Source organism: Homarus americanus, unplaced genomic scaffold, assembly GCF_018991925.1.
Source record: "Homarus americanus isolate GMGI-L3 unplaced genomic scaffold, GMGI_Hamer_2.0 scaffold34921, whole genome shotgun sequence".
Classification (NCBI taxonomy): Eukaryota; Metazoa; Arthropoda; class Malacostraca; order Decapoda; family Nephropidae; genus Homarus; species Homarus americanus.
This window is the reverse complement of record NW_024741901.1, coordinates 18,580,030-18,602,529: the sequence shown is the minus strand read 5'-3', so window position 1 is coordinate 18,602,529 and position 22,500 is coordinate 18,580,030.

Here is a 22,500-nt window from a genome sequence, read left to right as displayed (position 1 = left end):
ATGGAACGTAGACTACGTTGGTGAAAGTTTTCAAGTGCCTTGAGGTGCCTCCTGTATGTGACCCATGTTTCACTGCCATATAGCAGGGTGGGGAGGACTACTGCTCGATATACGTGCAGCTTTGTCGATAATTTCAGCTCCCTACAGCTGAAGACACGGTTTCGGAGTCTGCCAAAGGCTTGAGATGCACATCTAATCCGATGCTGAATCTCTTCATCAATGTCTGCGGTGGTAGACAGGTGGGAGCTGAGACACCGAAAGTGGGTAACATTAGAGAAGGTAGTATGGTTAAGCTGGATGGATGGTGGTGTGTGTGAACCAGGGGCAGGCTGAAAGAAAATACGAGTCTTACGTACATTCACCTCAAGGCCGAAGTGTGCATACACATCTGCGTAGGTGTTCAGGATCTCCTGTTTGGATGGGGAAGAAATCAGACTGGGTGCCGTTGTGCAGGACACTACCGTGAATACAATCGTGGAGTTGCCTCACAATGACCATGAATTTTGGTGGGCAGTCAAAACGGCTGAGGGTCCACCAGAGGGCTTCCCTGTTGACCGAGTCGAAGGCCTTGGTTAGGTTGATGAAAGCCATGTACAGGTGACGACGCTGTTCTCTGCACTTTTCCAGTACCTGGCGGGCAGCAAAGATCATGTCAGTGGTGCCACGTGATGGTCTAAAGCCACATTGAGGTTCTGGGAGGAAGTTTTCCGCCTCAGGAAGAAGTCTGTTTAGGAGGACTCGGGCGATAATCTGGCCAGCTACGGAGAGCAGCGAGATCCCACGGTAGATGCCACAGTCTGACCAGTCTCCCTTATTCTTATAAATATTGACAATGGAGGCGACTTTAAGAGCTTTTCCAATATACTCTCCAGGAGAGAGTGGAGACGGCTGGTGAGCAGAGGTCCTCCTGCTTTATACACCTCGGCTGGGATTCCATCAGGCCCTGAGGCTTTGTTATTTTTCATCTGTTTGATGGCAGCAGCTACCTCATCCAGGGATGGAGGATAGCTGAGGTGGGTCAGCTCTGGATGCTGAGGGGCCTGCTGGGTAGTCAGGACATCCACATCAGTGTTTCGGTTGAGCAGTGAATGGTAGTGCTCTTTCCAGCGCTGAAAGAGGCCTTCATCGTCTTTAATTTTGAAGCTCCCGTCAGATGAGAGGAGGGGGGTTGCGCCACGAGTGATTGGCCCGTAAAATGTTTCAATGGAATTGAAAAATTCACGCATCCTGTGCTGATCTGCATTTTTTGTATTTCACATGCTTTATTTTTAAGCCAGTCATTCTTTAGATTGCGAAGTTCCCACTGGGCCGCCGCTTTCTTCTTGCGGAAGTGTAGGTTGTTTTGCACGTTTATCATCAATGAGTACTCTGATTACCGGGTCATTTTCATCAAACCAATCCCGTTGTATTCTTTTGATCTGGCCGAGGGTCTCTCTGCAGGTTTTTGTCATAACAGTATTAAGAGTATCCCGTTCGGCACTGGGATTCACGTTGTTTGCTGTTGGGTTGTTTATCAGCCCATGTTCGAGCTGCTCTCTGAAAGCATGTGCTATCACTGGATCCTCCAAATGCTTAGTATTAAAGCCTCTTCTGGAGGCTTGCTGCCTTCGTCGTTTTGGGGCGACGTGAAGTGAGAGCTTGACTCTGACAAGTCGATGATCAGTGTCACAGTGGTCTGAGCCAGTAGGAGGGAGTTTGACGAAGGCTACAACTCCTCGCCCTGGAAAAGACCCAGGAGGAGGGAGTTTGACGAAGGCTACAGGTCATCGCCCTACGTGAGGCCCAGAAGGCAGCGACCTGGGGGCAGTTATTATGAATCACCTCGTTGTTGTGTTGATTGCTCTCGGAGAATCCTGAAGCCGGGCAATTTTAATTATCGCCGTTGATCAAAATTATTAAATTTTCTGTATAAACATATGAATAAAATGAAAACTTGATTTAGTATAATACTTAATCTAACCACCACCATCATCATCATCAATTATTATTATTATTATTATTATTATTATTATTATTATTATTGTTATTATTATTATTTCTATTCACATGTCTTTTGCAGCCTTTCCTATAGTTCATTATTATGCGTTATCTCACTCTCTCTCACACACACACACACACACACACGCACACACACATACACACACACACACACACACACACACACACACACACACACACACACATAGCACACACACACACACACACACACACACACACACACACACACACACACACACACGTGGGTCCATTAAACAAACTAACCGGTAAATTACAGCTTCAGATCTCGGGACAAGTTTTGGATACAGTCTGTATTTATGTTCTGTAGGCGAGTTACTACAGAACTAATACATTACTGTTTAGTTTATGTATTTCTGTAGTGTATTAATCCAATCAGGAGTGTATGGCGAGTGAAAGGCGAGTGAAGGGTGAGTGAGAGGTGAGTGTGGGGCGAATTTATGGCGATTGAAGAGCGAGTATACTGCCAGTGTAAGAAATGTAAGGCGAGTATATGGCGAATGTAAGAATAGTAGGGCGAATATACGGTGAATGTAAGACGAGTAATGGGCGAGTAACAATAGTCAACTAAATCAGGCGAGACATATGTTAAGGTTGTCCCACAAAGCTGACCTCCTCAACACACACCTGCCGCCACACTACACTATACTACACTGCACTACACTACACTACACTACACTACACACTACACTATACTACACTACACTATACTACACTACACTACACTACACCAAACAAAAATCAAATATACTGTACATATTCACACCTCGAACCAATGACCTTTAGGACAAGATTCGAGCACTGTAACCACTCTATAAAATGAGAGAGTTAGCTTCACCATCCCTTTAATATGAGGGCAGCAGTATGTGAGGGCTAAAACGTAGACTCAATATACACCAATATCATTAACCATTTACATTAGACACACGCTGACCGAGAGAGTTAACCATCTCTCTCTCTCTCTCTCTCTCTCTTTCACCGACAACTATTTACAGTTTTCAAATTACATATAAAAATGGAGTGCTCGTCGGCCTATATCATTATACGCTCTAAATTAAATAACAGGTTCAGGCTTTCAAAACCCAGCCAAGTGTATATTTATATATTTCAGACAGACCTCGATGTTATTATTATTGATATTATTATTGTGTGTGTGTGTGTGTGTGTGTGTGTGTGTGTGTGTGTGTGTGTGTGTATGTGTGTGTGTGTGTGTATGTGTGGGTGTGTGTGTGTGTGTGTGTGTGTGTGTGTGTGTGTGTGTGTATGATATTGTGTGTGTGTGTGGGTGTGTGTGGGTGGGTGTGTGTGTGTGTGTGTGTGTGTGTGTGTGTGTGTGTGTGTGTGTGTGTGTGTGTGTGTGTGTGGTTTATGTGGTCAGAGCCAACCAAACCTAACCTAACCTAACCTAATCTAAACACCATAATAAACTTTGAGGGATGGAAGGAGAGGCAGGGAGGAATGGAGGAAGGGAGAGTGGGAGAGAGGGAAAGGGAGAGATGGAGGGGAGAAAGAAAGAGAGAGGGAGACGGTGAGGGAGAGAGGGAGGGAGTCATCTTAACACCACTCATTCTATTTATATCCTGATCAAGCAAGTTAATCTCCCTACAATGAACATCACGACAATATCATTATACTGAATTATAATGATCCCAAATAAAATTATATATCAATAATACATAATTAATGGTGAAGAGGTAGAAGGTATGTCTGATCTTGTGTGTGTGTGTGTGTGTGTGTGTGTGTGTGTGTGTGTGTGTACAGGAGACGTTTATCATTACATTATATACACATTTATTCCTAATTACCTAACATTACGAGTCTATTTACCTGTGTATCATAATTACGAAACGGCTTAATGTTTAAACTGATCCTCTCACAGGTGTTATACATATTAAATACTGTACCTTATATACCGTCTATATAACAATAATAATGGAAGCCCCTCCAAATCGAGGATGGCCGGCCCAAGGACCTCCTAGGCGTGAATTTGTTAAGGTGCAGAAGATGTCCTTAACTGGCTGCTCCACCCTGGAGTTAACAGCTACACCCCCCAACACCCACACCACACCCCAACACCTACACCCCCAACACCCTACACCCCCCAACACACACCTTAACTACAGCCAAATATTTCCCTCTCAAACGAAAGAAAATATGAAAAAAATAAATAAACTCAAACAGAAGTTGAAAAAAACTGCCTCGCCTCCTCCTGCTCCTCCTCCTCCTCCTCCTGCTCCTCCGCCTGCTTCTCCTCCTCCTCCTGCTCCTCCTCCTCCTCCAAGCTGCTGAGAGACAAATGGTTTCCTTGGCGGTCATTAGTGAAGTAGTTGAGGTAGTTAGTGGGGGTAATTACGTGTCTAGGCTCATGTGTTAAGTAAGCTGTTGGCTTCCTTTGTCCAGCTAACCTAACCTAACCTAACCTAACCTAACCTAGTCTAACCTAACCTAACCTAACCTAACCTAGTCTAACCTAACCTAACCTAACCCAACCTAACCTAACCAAAACCTAACCCAACCTAGTCTAACCTAACCTAGCAAAACCTAGCAACCTAACCCAACCTACCTAACCTAACCCTAACCTAACAAAAACCTACTTCTTAAACCCAACCTAACATAAACCTAACCCAACCTAAAAACCTCCTTACAACCTAACTACAACAAACATAACCTTAACTTCCTAACCTAACTGCCTAACCTAACCAAACCACCAATACTAGCTAATTACACTCTCCAACTTACAACTAACTACTAATATACTAATCAAGGATAATTAAATCAACAATAATTAGTGTTTCTTATGTGAGTATTTACCTTAACCAGCAACTAATTATGAGGTCAAGTTAATAAAGGTAATTTAATTCACTTAATTTTTTTTAGATTTAACTTGATGTGGTAGTGATAACTCTCTCTCTCTCTCTCTCTCTCTCTCTCTCTCTCTCTCTCTCTCTCTCTCTCACACTGCATCAATACTGGAACCCTTAAACATGTCCCCTTAATGGTAGGTAAGGGAAGGAGTAGGGAGAAAGAGAGGGGAAGGGAAGGGCAGGGGGAAGGGGAAGGGGCAGGGGAAGAGCAAGGGAAAGAGGAGCAGGGAGAAAGGAAGGGGCAAGGGAAAGAGGAGCAGGGAGAAAGGAAGGGGCAAGGAAAGAGGAGCAGGAGAAAGGGAAAAGGAATGGGTAAGGGAAAGGAAGGGAGCAAGAGGGGGGGGGGTAATCTTAACCATTAAGTACCAAACCTCTTGAATATATTATTGACCAATTGGCTGATCTGCAAGAACATTAGTCTTTGAATTGATGTATAACACACACACGCACACACACACACACACATACACACACACACACACACACACACACACACACACACACACACACACACACACACACACACTTTTTCAATAAACCGTTAATTATTATTATTATTATTATTATTATTATTACACAAAGACCTGACATTAAATCAACTCATTTTTTCTTCTATGATATGAATGAGACAGAGACTCCTTGGCCAGGCTTAAAGTCGCCATTAAGGCTTACTGTCTGAAGGGTCATTATCCTGTAGAAGGAGGAGGAGAAGGGGGAAAGGGGAGGGGAGGAGGGAGGGAGGAAGGGTGAGAGGGAAGGAATGGGGAGGAGGGAGGGGAGTGATGGTAGGAGTTAAGGGTGGGAAGGAGGGATGTGGGGAGGTTAGGTTAGGTTAGGTTAGGTTAGGTTTACGTTAGGAGGTAGTAGTGAAGTAGGGGAGATTCTGGGAGATTATCTGGGGTGGTGTTTGGAAATATCTGGGGAGAAGGGGAGGGTGAGGAAGAAAGAACGAAGAGGGAAGAGAGTGGAAGGGAAGGAGAAAGAAAGAAAAGTAAAGAAAAAAAAAGGAAGGAGGGAAGAGAAGGAGAGAAGAAGAGAGAGCAGATTTAAAACAGTCAGTTCCGAGGCCGTAGATTAATACCCCCTCCATCTTCCCTTCCTTCCTCCTCCTTTCCCCTCTTCCTTCCCTCTCCTCTTCCCATTACCCTCCCGTTCCTCCCTCCCCTCCCCAACCCCAGCTCTCAACTCCCTCCCGTGTTGCCCCTCTCCCACAACACAGGGGAGGGAAGACAGACTCACTAAACACTCAATTATAGCGGCCATTAACTCAACTCATTCTCTTACTACTGATTTATATCGCTCCATGACATTGTTTTTGTATAATAATTACCTTTTATTCCCAGGTGCAATTATATTACAGGTGATGATACTACTACTACTACTACTACTACTACTACTACAATAAATAATAATAATAATAATAATAATAATAATAATAATAATAATAATAATAATAATAATAATAATAATATATAATAATAATAATAATAATAATAATAATAATAATAATAATAATAATAAATAATAAACGCTTGAGTTCGCCTTAAACCAACACACATTACATTCCTATGATAAGAAAATTCGCCAAATCGTCCACCTTGACGGACTGTAACACTACTGGTGCAGCTAATAACAGGGCAGTCAACACCTATAATACACCCAACTGGATCATGGATGTAGTATACAGGCAGGGCGGATTCAGGAGTGGGCAAAGTGAACGCGCTACTTGAGGACCTCCACAATCCGGGGGCCTCCACATATTACAGTATTTTATTTATTTGTTTATTCATTTGGAATATTTTTATTTTCATTCTTTAAAATGTATGTTTATTTTGACGTGTGCGGTAGTAGCTATATCAGGGCTGGTCGACTTGAAACCCACATGAATGACTCCAGTCATGTCTCACTTTTGTGTGTGTGTGTGTTGGGGAATTTGTACACTTTCAATAAATATACAGTTAATTACAAATTTCTCAATGTTCTAATTTCCTCAATATAACTACAAATAAGCTTCAACATTCTCCAAAAGTGTTCAATTCGAAATTTTCCGGGGTTTACAGCGCCCCGGAACTCCCAGATGTTTAGGCTCCTTCACTCCTACCCCCCACCCTCTTGGGTAGTTATAATAGGGGGGCCTCCACAAGCTGCCCATGGGCCTCCACAGGTCTAAATCCGGCACTGTAAACAGGGTATACTCACAATGGCCGGTATACACAGGGATACTCAGTGGCCGGTATACACAGGAGTATACTCACAGTGGCCGGTATACGGTATACTCACAGTGGCCGAGTATACACAAAGTGCTCTCCTCAAGTGGCCGGTATACACAGGGTATACTCACAGTGGCCAGTATACACAGAATACTCACAATGGCCGGTATACACAGGGTATACTCACAGTGGCCGATATACAGGGGTATACTCACAGTGGCTGAGTATACACAGGGTATGCTCACAGTGGCCAGTATACACAGGGTATACTCACAGTGGCCAGTATACACAGGGTATACTCACAGTGGCCAGTATACACAAGGTATACTCACAGTGGCCAGTATACACAGGGTATACTCACAGTGGCCGGTATACACAGAAGTATACTCACAGTGGGTATACAGGGTATACTCACAGTGGCCGTATACACAGGGTATACTCACAGTGTGTATACAGAGGTATATACTCCAATAGCCCATTATACACAGGAATACTCACAATGGCCAGTATACCTACACGAGTCATAGTGTGAAGAAATTTATTACAAGCAGGAGACAACATAGAAAACACAGGATATAATATATAAATATGTCAACAAGATATATACTAAGACTATACTAGCTGTGGTATAACCAATTATAGCCGAGGTGTCCGGGACGCCTAGAGTGTTTTACAAGCAGAGCATTACAACGATCATTCCGAGTCCTCACCCTCACCTCACCCTCCACCCTCACCCTCATCCCCCACACCCCACCCCTACCCCACCCCCCTACCGTTTCACCCCCGCCCTCCACCCCACAGGTGAGGCAACAACACCTTGTGGGTGTCTATTGACTCATCACTCAGGTGAAATCAACCCATCCCTTTTTTTCTTCAAGTGTAATTGGTCAATAATTCAACAGGGGATTAATCCTGGGATAATTTCTTCCTTACAGCAATTTCTTGTATTCGAAACGGTTTCTACGAACACTGAGAATCAGTGGAATAGTGTAAGATTTTCGTAAAATAAGTCAAAGACCGGAATGAAGTGGATCTATACAAGATTAATTATAAATTGTTGGGAATCCAGTAAGTGTGTGCAATTCTTGTGGTCTGAAATGCAGTCGTGCAGCAATAATCCGTTCTTGGATTCTATGATGGTGAGCAGGTAGAAGCGTACCTGTAGATCCATGTAAGTTCTCGCTAGCAGGAGTTGGCCAGCGGATAGATACAGACCTCCAGCACAAGAACACCAGGAGAAGTGTTTAGTTACGTCAGAAGGAGAGAGAGCTAGCGGAGGGAGGCGTGGTGATGTGCACAAGGTTATCACTGGTGTTTTCCCCGGCAGGGCTCAGCGTGGGGCGTCAGAGGGCACTGACATAAATTACTCCGGCAATGACCAGAAGTGCGAGGGATAATTAAGACATTTTATCATACGTGTCGTCGCTCACCAGAGGCCTACGCTTGTCATGGGTATATTTCTTTCGTCTGGTACAAGAGTTGACTCAATGAACACACGCACTTACAACAGCCACCACCACCACCCTCACCCACCTACCACTCACCACTACACCACTACCACCTCATCCCCACCACTACCCTCATCCCCACCACTACCACCTCATCCCCACCACCACACACCCTCATCCCACCCTACTACCACCACTACCACCCTCATCCCCTACCACCCTCATCCCCACTACCACCACCTACCCTCATCCCCACCACACCTACCCTCCACCACCACCACTACCACCCTCATCCCCACCACCACCCTCATCCCCACCACTACCACCACCACCCTCATCCCCTACCACCCTCATCCCACCACTACTACCCTCATCCCCACCCACCCTCAGACCCATCACAACCACCACTACCCTCAGACCCATCACACCACTACCACCCTCAGCCTCCTACCACCCTCATCCCTACCACTACCACTACCACCCTCATCCCCACCCTACCACCCTCATCCCCCACTACCACCCCTCATCCCCACCACACCACCTCCCACACCCACCACTACACCTCCCACCACTACCACCCTCAGACCCATCACAACCACCACCACCCTCATCCCCACCACTACCCCCCTCATCCCCTACCTCATCCCCACCACCACTACTACCCCTCCCCTACCACCCCACCACCCTCCCACCACACTACCCTCATCCCCACCACTACCCCCACCCATCACTAGTCCCCATCCATCATACCATCACTATCCACCTTCTACCACACCACACACACACACATTTAAAACCACGCAAACAAACAGAAAAAAAAAAATAAAGACAGAAACAAAATCAACGAAGGAATAATAAAAGTCACATTAAAACACAATAACAAAACACCAAATAGAATAAAATAAAACACGAAAATAAAAACACCCATAAAACACAATAGAATAAATCCAATGAAAAGTAAATAAATAAAAAACAACAATAACTTTATCCCACACACAACTGTTGATAAATAAAGAAAAGTAAAGAAGAAGGAAATAAATATAGCTGAATAAAATCTCTTGTTAAGCCTGGCAGAGAATTTAAGAGGATTTTATCTATATCAAGTAAATCCAGAGAGAGAGAGAGAGAGAGAGAGAGAGTAAATAACTGTGAACGGTGTAGTGTAGTGTAGTGTTGTGTTATGTTATGCTGAGGTGTTGTGTTGAGAAGATGTTGTGTTGAGTTGTTATGTTGAGTTGTGTTGTGTTGTGTGTGTTGTGTTATTTTGTGCTGAGTTGTTGTTGTTGGTTGTGTTAGTGTTGTGTTGTGTTGTGTTGTGTTAGTGTAGTATAGTGCAATGGGCAAGTTTCTTGACGCCATTTGCCTCTGTCTACTCAGCAGTAATTGGGAACCTGGATGTTAATCGATTTGCGGATCGTATTCCGGGTAAAGGTTAGCCAGTGCAGTTAGTGAGTTGTCCGGTCTTCTCGGACTATTCCTTGACACTGGGTCATGCAGCTCGTTAACTCAGGGTGTGGTTGTTGTGTTGGCGACAGTTTCACCACCAAACAAATTCACGCCTAGGTGGCCCTAGGACCGGCCATCCTCTCGTTACACGAGGGCAACCATTATTATTAGTGTAGTGTAGCGTGGGGGAGGAACAAGGAGGAAGGACAGAGGAGGAGTGTGTAGGAAGGAAGGAAGGAAGGAAAGGAGAGAGGGGGAGGGAGGGAAAACATTGTGTTGTACAGATTAAAATAACTAAACTTTTGAGTGAGGAGGTGTGGGAGGTGTAGAGAGTGAGGAGGAGAGTATAAGGTGGGTGAAAGTGTGAGTGAGTGAGGGAGGTATGGCTGAGTGAAAGTGTGTGGTGGTGGGGGAGGTATAGCTGAGTGAAAGGGTGAGTGAGGGAGGTATAGCTGAGTGAGATGTGAGTGAATGAGGAGAGTATGCTGGTGAAGGGTGAATGAGGAGAGTATAGCTGAGTGAGGTGTGAGTGAATGAGGGAGGTATAGCTGAGGTGAAAGGGGTGAGTGAGGAGGTATAGCTGAGTGAGGTGTGGTGAATGGGGGAGGTATAGCTGAGTGAAAGGGTGAGTGGGGAGAGGTATGGCTGAGTGAAAGTGTGAGGTGAATGAGGGAGAGTATAGCTAGTGAAGGTGTGAGTGAGGGAGGGGGAGGTATAGCTAGTGAAGTGTGAGTGAATGAGGAGAGTATGAGCTGAGTGAAAGGGTGAGTGAGGGGAGGTATAGCTGAGTGAATGTGTGGTGAGTGAGGGAGAGTATAGCTGGTGAAGTGTGAGGTGAATGAGGAGAGTATGCTGGTGAAAGTGTAAGTGAATGGGGAGAGTATAGCTGGTGGTGAAATTAGCCAGGTGAATGAGGAGAGTAGCTGAGTGAAGGGTGGTGAGGGAGGTATATTTCAGGGGTGAGAGGTGTGAGGTGAATGAGGGAGGTATAGCTGGGTGAGGTGTGAGTGGTGAGGAGGTATAGCTGAGGTGAAAGTGTGGTGAATGAGAGTATAGCTGGTGAAAGGGTGAGTGAGGAGGAGAGTATGGCTGAGTGAAAGTGTGAGTGAATGAGGGAGTATAGCTGGTGAGTGAAAGGGTGGTGAGGAGGGAGAGTATGGCTGGTGAAAGTGTGGAGTGAATGAGAGTATAGCTGAGTGAAAGGGTGAGTGAGGGGAGATAGATGAGTGAAAGTGTAAGTGAATGAGAGAGTATGGCTGAGGTGAAAGGGTGAGTGAGTGAGGGAGAGTATAGCTGGTGAAGAGGTGTGAGTGGTGAGGGAGGTATAGCTGAGTGAAAGTGTGGTGGTGAGGAGAGTATAGCTGAGTGAAAGGTGTAAAGTGAATGGGGAGAGATGGCAGGTGGGGTGTGAGTGAATGAGGGAGTATAGAGCTGGTGAAAGGGTGAGTGAGGGAGGGAAGTATAGCTGAGTGAAAGTGTGGTGAATGAGGAGGTATAGCTGAGTGAAAGGGGTGAGTGAGGGAGAGTATAGCTGAGGAAAGTGTGAGGAATGAGGGAGAGTATAGCTGAGTGAAAGGGGTGGTGAGTGGGGGAGGTATAGCTGAGTGAAAGGGTGAGTGAGTGGGGAGAGTATAGCTGGTGAAAGTGTGAGTGAATGAGGGAGGTATGGCTGAGTGAAAGGGTGGTGAGATAGCTGGTGAGATGTGAGGAATGAGGGAGTAACTGAGTGAAGGGTGAGTGAGGAGGTATAGCTGAGTGAAGTGTAAGTGAATGAGGAGAGTATGGCTGAGTGAAGGAGTGAGGAGGTATAGCTGGAGTGAAAGTGTGAGTGGAATGAGGGAGGTATAGCTGGTGAAAGTGTGGTGGTGAGGAGAGTATAGCTGAGTGAAAGTGTGAGTGAATGAGGGGAGTATAGCTGGTGAAAGGGTGAGTGAGGAGAGTATAGCTAGTGAAAGTGTGGTGAGTGAGGGGAAGTATGGCTGGTGAAGTGTAAGTGGATGAGGTATGGCTGAGTGAAGGGTGTGGTGGGTGAGGAGAGTATAGCTGGTGAAAGTGTGGTGAATGAGTATAGAGAGAGAGAGAGAGATGAGGGTAGGAGGGTAATTACTCGATGTCCTAGATTCACTCTTAAATAAATGGACATCAGTCGTGTGGGAGGTGGATGTCCCCTTCTACTGGTGAATACGTCCCGTCCCTATTTACGCGCGCGTCCTCCGTGGGGTGTCGTAACCGCAGCTGACGGTGAGGTGTTCCAAAAGGCAACCGAGAATGGGTGTCCTGACAACCAACGAAGTGTAGAGTCTTAATCGGAACTATGTGTGAGGTGTCCTAATGGTAACCGCCCGTGGGGTGTCCTAATGGTAGCCGACAGGGGTGTCCTCAGCAAAAAAGACAAAAACAGACTAAAAGTTGATAATTTTCGGTCATTTTAAGTGATAATATAAAGAGTCGTTTTCAGTGATCTCCTTAGTGTTAGGTTAGGTATTAGATGTTGTCGTGTGGAGGTCGTGGTGAAGGTGGTGGTGGTGGTGGTAATGGTGGTGAAGGTGGTGGTGTAGTGGTAATGGTGGTGAAGGTGGTGGTGGTGGTGACGGTAGTAGTGATAGTAGTGGTAGTAGTGAAGGTGGTGGTGGTAATGGTGGTGAAGGTGGTGGTGGTGGTAATGGTGAAGGTGGTGGTGACGGTGGTGAAGGTGGTGGTTGTAGTAATGGTGGTGAGAAGGTGGTGGTGGTGGTGACGGTGAGTAGTGATGAGTGGTGGTAGTGAAGTGTGGTGGTGGTAGTAATTGGTGAAGATTGATTGGTGGTGGTGACGGTGGTAGTGAAGGTGGTGGCAGTAGTGGTGGTGGTGTTAGTGGTTGTGGTGAAGGTGCTGAAGGTGGTGGTAGTAGTGGCGGTAGTGGTGGTGGTGTTAATAGTGGTTGTGGTGGCGGTGGTGAAGGTGGTAGTAGTGGTGGGTAGTGGTGGTGGTGTTAATAGTGGTTGTGGTGGTAGTAGTGAAGGTGAAGGTGGTAGTAGTGGTGGTGGTGTTAATAGTGGTTGTGGTGGCGGTGGTGAAGGTGATGGTAGTAGTGGTGGAGGTAGTGGTGGTGGTAATAGTAGTAGGTGGTGGTGGTGTTAATAGGTTGTGGTGGCGGTGGTGAGTGGTGTTAATAGTGGTTGTGGTGGCGGTGGTGAGTGGTGGTAAGTGGTGGTGTAGTGGTGGTGGTGGTGGTGGTGGTGGTGGTGGTGAAGTATCAAGGTAAGACGAGAGATAATATCTTTCCACAACCCCAGGAGACACGCCACGACACCTTCAGATAATTTGTTGTGGCGGATATCCAACACCAGCCCTTTTCTACCACATAACGCTGTCAGGGGCACCACACGGCCCCACAGCTGAGGAGGAGAAGGAGGAGGGGAGAGGAAGGAGGGAGCGAAGGGGGGGAGGAAGAGAGACGGTAGGAGGTAGATAGGGATGGAGGGAGTAATAGCAACAGTAATAATAATAGTAGTTGCAGCAGTAACAAGAATAGTAGTGATAATAGTAGTAAAAAATCTCAGATAAAATCCTCAGAAAAAATAAAAAAATAAATCACAAACAAACTTAGTTGGTAAGTCATAGATTTTTTTCTTCCCATTACTCGTGAACTGTACCACCAGGATGAGGGGGAGGGGGAGGGAGGGGGGAGGGGAGGGGGAGGGGGGAATACCCGCGTGAGGGCCCAATAGTCGTGACCACAGACCTTGAGGGAAACGACTCACGTAGGGGACTGTGTATAAACAAACCCACACGAACCTGAAAAATACGTGTATATAAAACCTGACTAAATTATCTTGTAGGTGAAGGTCATCGTAGTTAAAGGGGGGGCTAAAAACAGTCCTCAAAGGGGTATTGTAATGTTTTTTATTTATTTATTTATTTAGATATTACAGTAGCTAAGGGATGGTAATAGTATTCAAAAGAGGGAGAGTATCGTACTGAAAATGTCATGGGGGTGTTTTTAGGAAATTATCGCAGCTAAGGGGTTTAACTAATCGTATATTCAGGAAACTATCGCAGCTAAAAGGAAAAGGAGGAAATATCGTAACTCAGGGATGGATATCGTAACTCAGGGATGGATATCGTAACTCATGGACGGATATCGTAACTCAGGGATGGATATCATTAAGCATAGTTCCAGTACCAAGCAGTTTAATTAAGGCATCGTCTCCAGCGCTCACTAAATATCGTTGCCCAAATCAGAATCCTCGTATCGTAAACCTCGGGCACAAGTATCGTGGTGAAGAGGTTAAGACATTGTCCTCACCGAGTTAAGTATCGTACTTAGGTTGAGATGTTTTGGTTCACCTCAACTCTCTCCAGGGGGCTACATCATCATCATACTCCAGGGGCTACATCATCATACTCCAGGGGCTACATCATCATCATACTCCAGGGGCTACATCATCATATACTCCAGGGGGCTACATCATCATCATACTCCAGGGGCTACATCATCAACATACCAGGGGCTACATCATCATCATACTCAGGGGCTACATCATCATCATACTCCAGGGGCCACATCATCATACTCCAGGGCTACATCATCATCATACCGAGGGGCCACATCATCAACATACCAGGGGCTACATCATCATCATCATCATCATACTCCAGGGGCTACATCATCAACATACTCAGGGGGCTACATCATCATCATCATCATACTCAGGGGGCTACATCATCATCATACTCAGGGGCTACATCATCATCATACTCGGGGGCTACATCATCATCATACTCAGGGCTACATCATCCAACATACTCAGGGGCTACATCATCATCATACTCCAGAGGCTACATCATCATCATACTCAGGGGGCTACATCATCATCATACTCCAGGGGCTACATCATCATCTATACTCCAGGGCTACATCATCATCATACTCGGGGCTACATCATCATCATACTCTAGGGGCTACATCATCAACATACTCCAGGGGCTACATCATCATCATACTCAGGGGGCTACATCATCATCATACTCCAGGGGGCTACATCATCATCGTAATCCAGGGGCTACATCACCATCATACTCCGGGGCTACATCATCATCATACTCCAGGGGCTACATCATCAACATACTCCAGGGGCTATCATCATCATACTCGGGGCTACATCATCATCATACTCCAGGGGCTACATCATCATCATACTCCAGGGGCTACATCATCATCATACTCAGGGGCTACATCATCATCATACTCCAGGGGCTACATCATCATCTACTCCCAGGGGCTACATCATCATCATACTCCAGGGGCTACATCATCACTCATACTCCGAGGGCTACATCATCATCATACTCCAGGGGGCTACATCATCATCATACTCCAGGGCTACATCATCATCATACTCCAGGGGCTACATCATCATCATAATCAGGGGCTACATCATCATCATACTCCAGGGGCTACATCATCATCATACTCAGAGGGCTACATCATCATCATACTCAGGGGGCTACATCATCATCATAATCCAGGGGCTACATCATCAACATACTCGAGGGCTACATCATCAACATACTCGAGGGCTACATCATCATCATACTCCAGGGCTACATCATCATCATACTCCAGCGGGCTACATCATCATCATACTCGGGGGCTACATCATCATCATACTCGGGGCTACATCATCATCATACTCCAGGGGCTCATCATCATCATACTCCAGGGGCTACATCATCAACATATACTCGGGGCTACATCATCATCAACATACTCCGGGGCTACATCATCATCATCATCTACTCGAGGGGCTACATCATCATCATCATCATCTCCAGGGGGCTATCATCATCATACTCAGGGGGCCATCATCATCATCATCATCATACTCCAGGGAGCTACATCATCATCAACATACTCGAGGGGCTACATCATCATACTCCAGGGGGCTACATCATCATCATCATCATACTCCAGGGGCTACATCATCATACTCCAGGGGCTACATCATCAACATACTCGAGGGCTACATCATCATCATACTCCAGGGGCTACATCCTCATCTCCAGGGCTACATCATCATACTCCAGGGGGCTACATCAACATACTCGAGGGGGGCTACATCATCATCATCATCATCATCATACTCAAGGGGGGCTACATCATCATCATCATCATCATCATACTCAAGGGGGGCTACATCATCATCATCATCATCATCATACTTGAGGGGTAACGTTACACTGCTCCACAGTCTTAGGTAATCTTACACAGGCTCTTCAAGACGGTGAGATAGATGAGTAGACATACATACATACATACATACATACATACATACATACATACATACATACATACATACATATATACATACATACATACATACATACATACATACATACATACATACATACATACATACATATATAGGTAGATATACAGAGAGATATATTTGTTCAGTAAGATCGTCATACAAGTTCATATTGGTTCATGTACATAGACATTGCAGGTAATGGTGAAAGGTCGGCTGATGAAGACGGTGGCTGGAGGTGCTGCATGGAGAGACAGGGAGACAGAGAGACAGAGAGACAGAAAGACGGAAACATGGAGACAGGGAGACAGAGAAAAAGAAAGACGGAAACAGGGAGAGACAGGTAGAGACAGGTAGAGACAGGGAGACAGAGAGACAGAAAGACGGAAACATGGAGACAGGGAGACAGAGAAAAAGAAAGACGGAAACAGGGAGAGACAGGTAGAGACAGGTAGAGACAGGGAGAGACAGAGACAGGGAGACAGGTAGAGACAGGTAGAGACAGGGAAAGACAGGGTGAGACAGGGTGTATAGATGTGTAAGTGTTCAGTCAACCTCTGAATATACAATTAAGTTAACCTGCGACATTTGCATTAAGTATGGCATTAAAGGCTCATTGAGAGGCTCTGTTCCTCCCAAGGTCTGGATTCACACACCACATAGACGCCATCTGTGGTGGGAGATCATCGTGCTTACCGACCTTACGACACGGTGTTAGTATACCCGTGTCTTGCCTCAGGTAAAGACCCGTGTAACTCAACACCGTCTTTCTGTTCTTGAGGTGAAAAATCCGTCAACTCACGTTCGAACCCGCATTGGGGACCTCAACTTGACGCCAGACTCCCGCTCCTGCCTGCCACCCCTCCTCCCTCCCCTCCCTCCCTCCCTCCCTCCCCCCTTCCCCCGCTCCACACAATACTTGATTTTGTTTTTGTTTTTATTCGTGTTTTTAAAAAAATCTTTAGTGGATTATAACGGTTGTATAGTGATGTTAAACCTTGCTGACGTTAATCACCTCTAAGGTAGTTTCCAAGATTTCGTGTGCCTTTAATTCTTGGTCAAAGGTTTACTTCAGTTTAGTATTAAAAGGGAGAAAGTTTCTTACAGTCGCGATATTTTTGTTTGTGGTTGAGGTCGTCCACCTGGAGGTCGTGTCGCGTCTCCTTCATCTGCCAAGGAGTGATTTTACCTCTTCTTCTTCATCCTCCTCCTCCTCCTCCTCTGCTTTCTCTCCATCTCTCCCTTTTACCATAACTCCTCTTCCTCCTTTTCTTATTATTTTCCCCTTCCTCCAAACATCACTGTCTCCTACACCTTCGCTTCACAACACCACAACATTAGTGAGATCACCCCTGCTCCCCCCTCCCCCTGGTTGAGAGCCGTCCCCCTACAGGACAGGTGAGCGGTGATCAAGTCAATACAGGTAAGTTATATGATATTATTAAGGTATTTTGACATTCGTAATATCTTGAAGGATACATAACCTAACCTAACCAGACCTAACCTAACCAAACCTAACCTAACCAAACCAAACCTAACCTAACCTAACCAGACCTAACCTAACCAAACCTAACCTAACAATTTCTTCTCTTTCCGCCCTCGCCACCACGCTGCCATTACCATCAACACATCCAACACCACCGTCACCAACACTACCACCATCATCACCGCCACCACATCCAACACCACCACCAACACTACCACCATCACCACCATCAGGCCTCAATAGTTTTACCGGAGGAGCTAACAGTCGCCTCTCGACAGGCCGGCCACTCGTGACCATGTGTGTGTGTGTGTGTGTGTGTGTGTGTGTGTGTGTGTGTGTGTGTGTGTGTGTGTGTGTGTGTGTGTCTCGCCTCGGCACAGACCATCCCAACAACTCATTTGCATACTCTGTAGTGGAAAACATATTTACTATTTGTTCAGCGTCGGATTAGAATTACACGACCCTCCAAGGTGTCAACAGTGACGTCATAGGCTACACACAGACACACCTGGCCGCCCTTGTGATGCTGGAAGGGCTCCTCACCCACCCCTCGACCACCTTACTTATGAAGGAGGCGAAGACGGAGGCGCTGTGGGTGGCCGCTCTCCCTCAGGTAATGTATCGAGAGAGAGGAGGGAGACGCCGCGGTGCCTCTTCGTATAGGGAAGGAGGAAGGGCGGGGAAAGGGTGAGGAAGAGGGGGATGGTGAGTAAAGAAGGAAGAGGAAGGTGTAAATGGGGATGAAGGGGTTGGAAAGAGAGAGCAAAGGAGGGAAGAAGGAAGGAGAAGGGAGGGAGGGAGGAGGAGGAAGGAGGAGGAAGGACGGAGGAAGGGAGGAGGAGGCAGGGTGGGAGAGAGATTTACTGCACTCAATGATATACAGCAAAGAGTGTTTTAGGACTGGGCTCTGTGTGTGTGTGTGTGTGTGTGTGTGTGTGTGTGTGTGTGTGTGTGTGTGTAAGATATCAACGGGCCTCAGACACAAACATTAACACCTGTAGCAGAGAGAGAAATTACCTGTTAGTTTAGTGACGTCACCGCCGCCTTATTCCTCGTCTCCTCTCTGTTCCAACACTATAATACACGGGATACAATGCCACGTAAAGAGGGTTTAATCCATGGTGTCTATAGAGGCGGTAATGAGTGTTAGTGTTAAGTGTCTATTGAGGCCACCAGAGGGACTAAAGCTGAGTTTATCTAGAGGCCACCAGAGGGACTAAAGCTGAGTTTATCTAGAGGCCACCAGAGGGACTAAAGATGAGTTTATCTAGAGGCCACCAGAGGGACTAAAGCTGAGTTTATCTAGAGGCCACCAGAGGGACTAAAGCTGAGGTTATCTAGAGGCCACCAGAGGGACTAAAGATGAGTTTGTCTAGAGGCCACCAGAGTGGGACTAAAGCTGAGTTTATCTAGAGGCCACCAGAGGGACTAAAGATGAGTTTATCTAGAGGCCACCAGAGGGACTAAAGCTGAGTTTATCTAGAGGCCACCAGAGGGACTAAAGCTGAGGTTATCTAGAGGCCACCAGAGGGACTAAAGATGAGTTTGTCTAGAGGCCACCAGAGGGGTAATGTGGGTTTCTCCAGAAGCCACAAGAGGGACTAATACTCGGTTTGTATTGAGGCCATTATAGTTATGTATGTGTGGACTTAGGGAGGCCAAAAGACCAACCTCTGACTGGGGCCCTGCCGAGGCCATTAAACGGTCCTTATGCTGACGCTGTTGAAGTCACCCTGCATGTTAGGGGTGAGTTTGAGTCCATGCCACCAGACCCATTCAAGTGGGATGTTTCGAGGCCATTAGTCTTCTTCAACCTCGGCTTCTGTACAAAAAAAAAAAGATATCCTGCTGCTGGTGATGAGCCAAGACCACCTCAGGACTCCTGTAGCAGAGACTCCTTCCGTAACACCAACGTCAGCGTCTCTTCTGCTGGGGACACGTCGACCCCAAGACATCTCCTCAAGCTGGTGGTTCTGTGTTGTTAATTTATGTTCCTCCCAAATGTGACTTTTCCTTTTCTTTTGGTTCACACGTTACTGTATGAAACCACCGGATGTTGGTACATAGACGGAGAGAGAATGTTTAAAAAGAGTATTTCTTCACGCTCTGTCAAGCTTATCTGTGAGACGATGACAGCTCAGCCACTCGAACACACACGAAAGAATATAAAAAAAAAAGGATAGAAGAAAAAAAGACAACAGAAGATGTACATTATAGCGAAAATCAATAAGATATAACCACAAATACAATTTAATCACGGGACCTCCGAGAACCTCAGTCCATTAGAGCCAAGAAAGGTTTCATCCTGTCCATCGCAAACCGTCCCTCGACTCGCCCGCCCTCAAAGGAGACGTGAGGCCACCGGGACACCTCCATTAATGACCCAACAAGCTATATCCATTAACGAGAGCGAGCAATAGCTACCGTCCGCACTTCAGCTGAACTGCCAGTACCAACACATTAACAACTAGCTTCAGATTACACCCGACCATCGTTTATTCGATCTTGAATTTCCAGTTGATCTCCTTCGTGTGATGTTGCCGATGGGTGGTGTGCGTCATAAAGTAGGAAGACCCATAATGTACAGCTTCCCCGGCGAGTGATCCTGCAGGTAGTGACGCTACGTAGAGCTCTTGAGAGAGGTACTGTGCTGGGGTGTTGGAGGTTAGTCTGTGTATAATTAATTTGCTTCTTCACAGTGCATTATCATGGTTCGAGACGGGTTTGGTCCACCACTGTTGCCATTGGCTGGATGGAGAGCCGTCCATTTTTTTTTCTCATCTCCTGTTTAATATTATCACGTAGGATCTACCTTTATCATGTTATATAATATGCACTAAAGTGTCAAAAGGTACTCAATTCTATATAACTCAGACTTGCTATATAAAACACCATTGTCGTGGTTTATGGTGTTTGGAACAAGTTTTTGCACCGTGATTCGAATCATTCGCGACAAGTGAATGCGATCCACATGTCTCCCACACAGTCGATACTCCCGACACTAATGGCTCAGAAAGTAGACCATAATGACCGAGGCGGCGAGCAGGACGGTCTTCTCCCGAGACCTTCTTTTCCAGGGGTGTGTTTGGTTGGGTGTTTCCTGGAGAGGCGAGGTGTTGGCTCAGCGTAGACTAATGATGTTTGGAGAGCGGCCGAGTGTTTGCTCCTGTCTCCAAGCCACTTCTCCAGGCGCCTCCCTCTTGTGTGTCGAGGACCAGTCGTTGGAGGAGCAGCACAAGCAGGAGGAGGAGGAGGAGGAGGAGAAGGAATAATAACAACACACGAGGATATATTACCTAAATAACACGGGAAAAAATAAAACGATACATAAACCACAAGAACAAATAAGACAAAAAAAAAACAGACTAAAACCAAAAGATAAATCACAAAGGAAGAATAAATCACAACAACAAACAAACAAACAAGAGAAACAAAAAAACAGAAGAAATAATCAAAACACCAATAAATCTCGTAATATAAACAAACAAACAAAATATATCATTCTCGTTGTCAATAACATAAAATAAAATAAAAGACCAAATTAATGCCAACTGGTGTGACGTAGACCTGACCAGAGACCAAATAGAAATGGGACCAGAAAAAAGAGAGACCATTGTTGTGTGTGTCTGTCTGTGTGTGTGTGTGAGTGTGTGTGTGTGTGTGTGTCTGTGTGTGAAAGAACCGACCAACTGAGTGACTGGTCGGCTGGTCGGGGTGGTCGGTTCATCAAGGCCTATAAGACCTCTCACCGACTCAGCTCACTCAGGTACCAGAAAATGGCGGACTAAACCTTGGGAGGAAAATGGTTCAAAAATTAAGACAAATTAAACAGGAAAATTATGAGGAAATTTTTCACAATACGAGACAGACAGATAGATAGATAGGCAGATAGATAGACAGATAGATAGATAGATAGATAGATAGATAGATAGATAGATAGATAGATTCGTCGATTCAGAGAAGAGAAGAGAAGAGAAGAGAAGAGAAGAGAAGAGAGGAAGGCACAGGGGAGAAGAGAGAGAAGGTAGGAAAGAAAAGACAAGAAGAGAGGGAAGGGAAGAGAGAGAAAAGAGGGGAAGAGAGGGGAATAAGAAGCAGACATGGAGGAGGAGGAAGAAGAAGGAGGGAAAATAGAGGAATGACTGGTGAACTGACTGAAGAACTGACAGGTGGAGTAACTGGTGAACTGACTATTGAAGTGACTCAGTAAGTGAGTGAGGAACTAATTGTATTTATCATAACCTAACCTAACCTAACCTAATCTAACCTAACCTAACCTAACCTAACCTAACCTAACCTAACTTAACCTAACTAACCTAACTTAACCTAACTTAACCTAACCTAACCTAACTTAACCTAACCTAACTTAACCTAACCTAAGTCTATATTGAACTGAAAAAAAAAAATTACGTTGATTTAAAAAAACAACTAAATCATTTGGGGGTAAAAATAATAATACAAACAAAGTAATTTAGTCTGAGATGAAATAAATAAATAGTAATATAAAAATAAATATTTCATACGAGTTAAAGATAAAAATACTATTAAGTCGATATAGAAAAAATAAATAAATAAAATAAACATTAAATTTATGACCAGAGGAAAAAAATAAACTCGGATTAAACTGAAAAAAAATATATAAATTTTCCTTTCGAAGTGAGACCTAAAATAAACTGTAGAGTTATGTGTTTATCTTACTAGGCCCCATCTGTAGTAGACCCCATTCATTGTAGGCCCCAT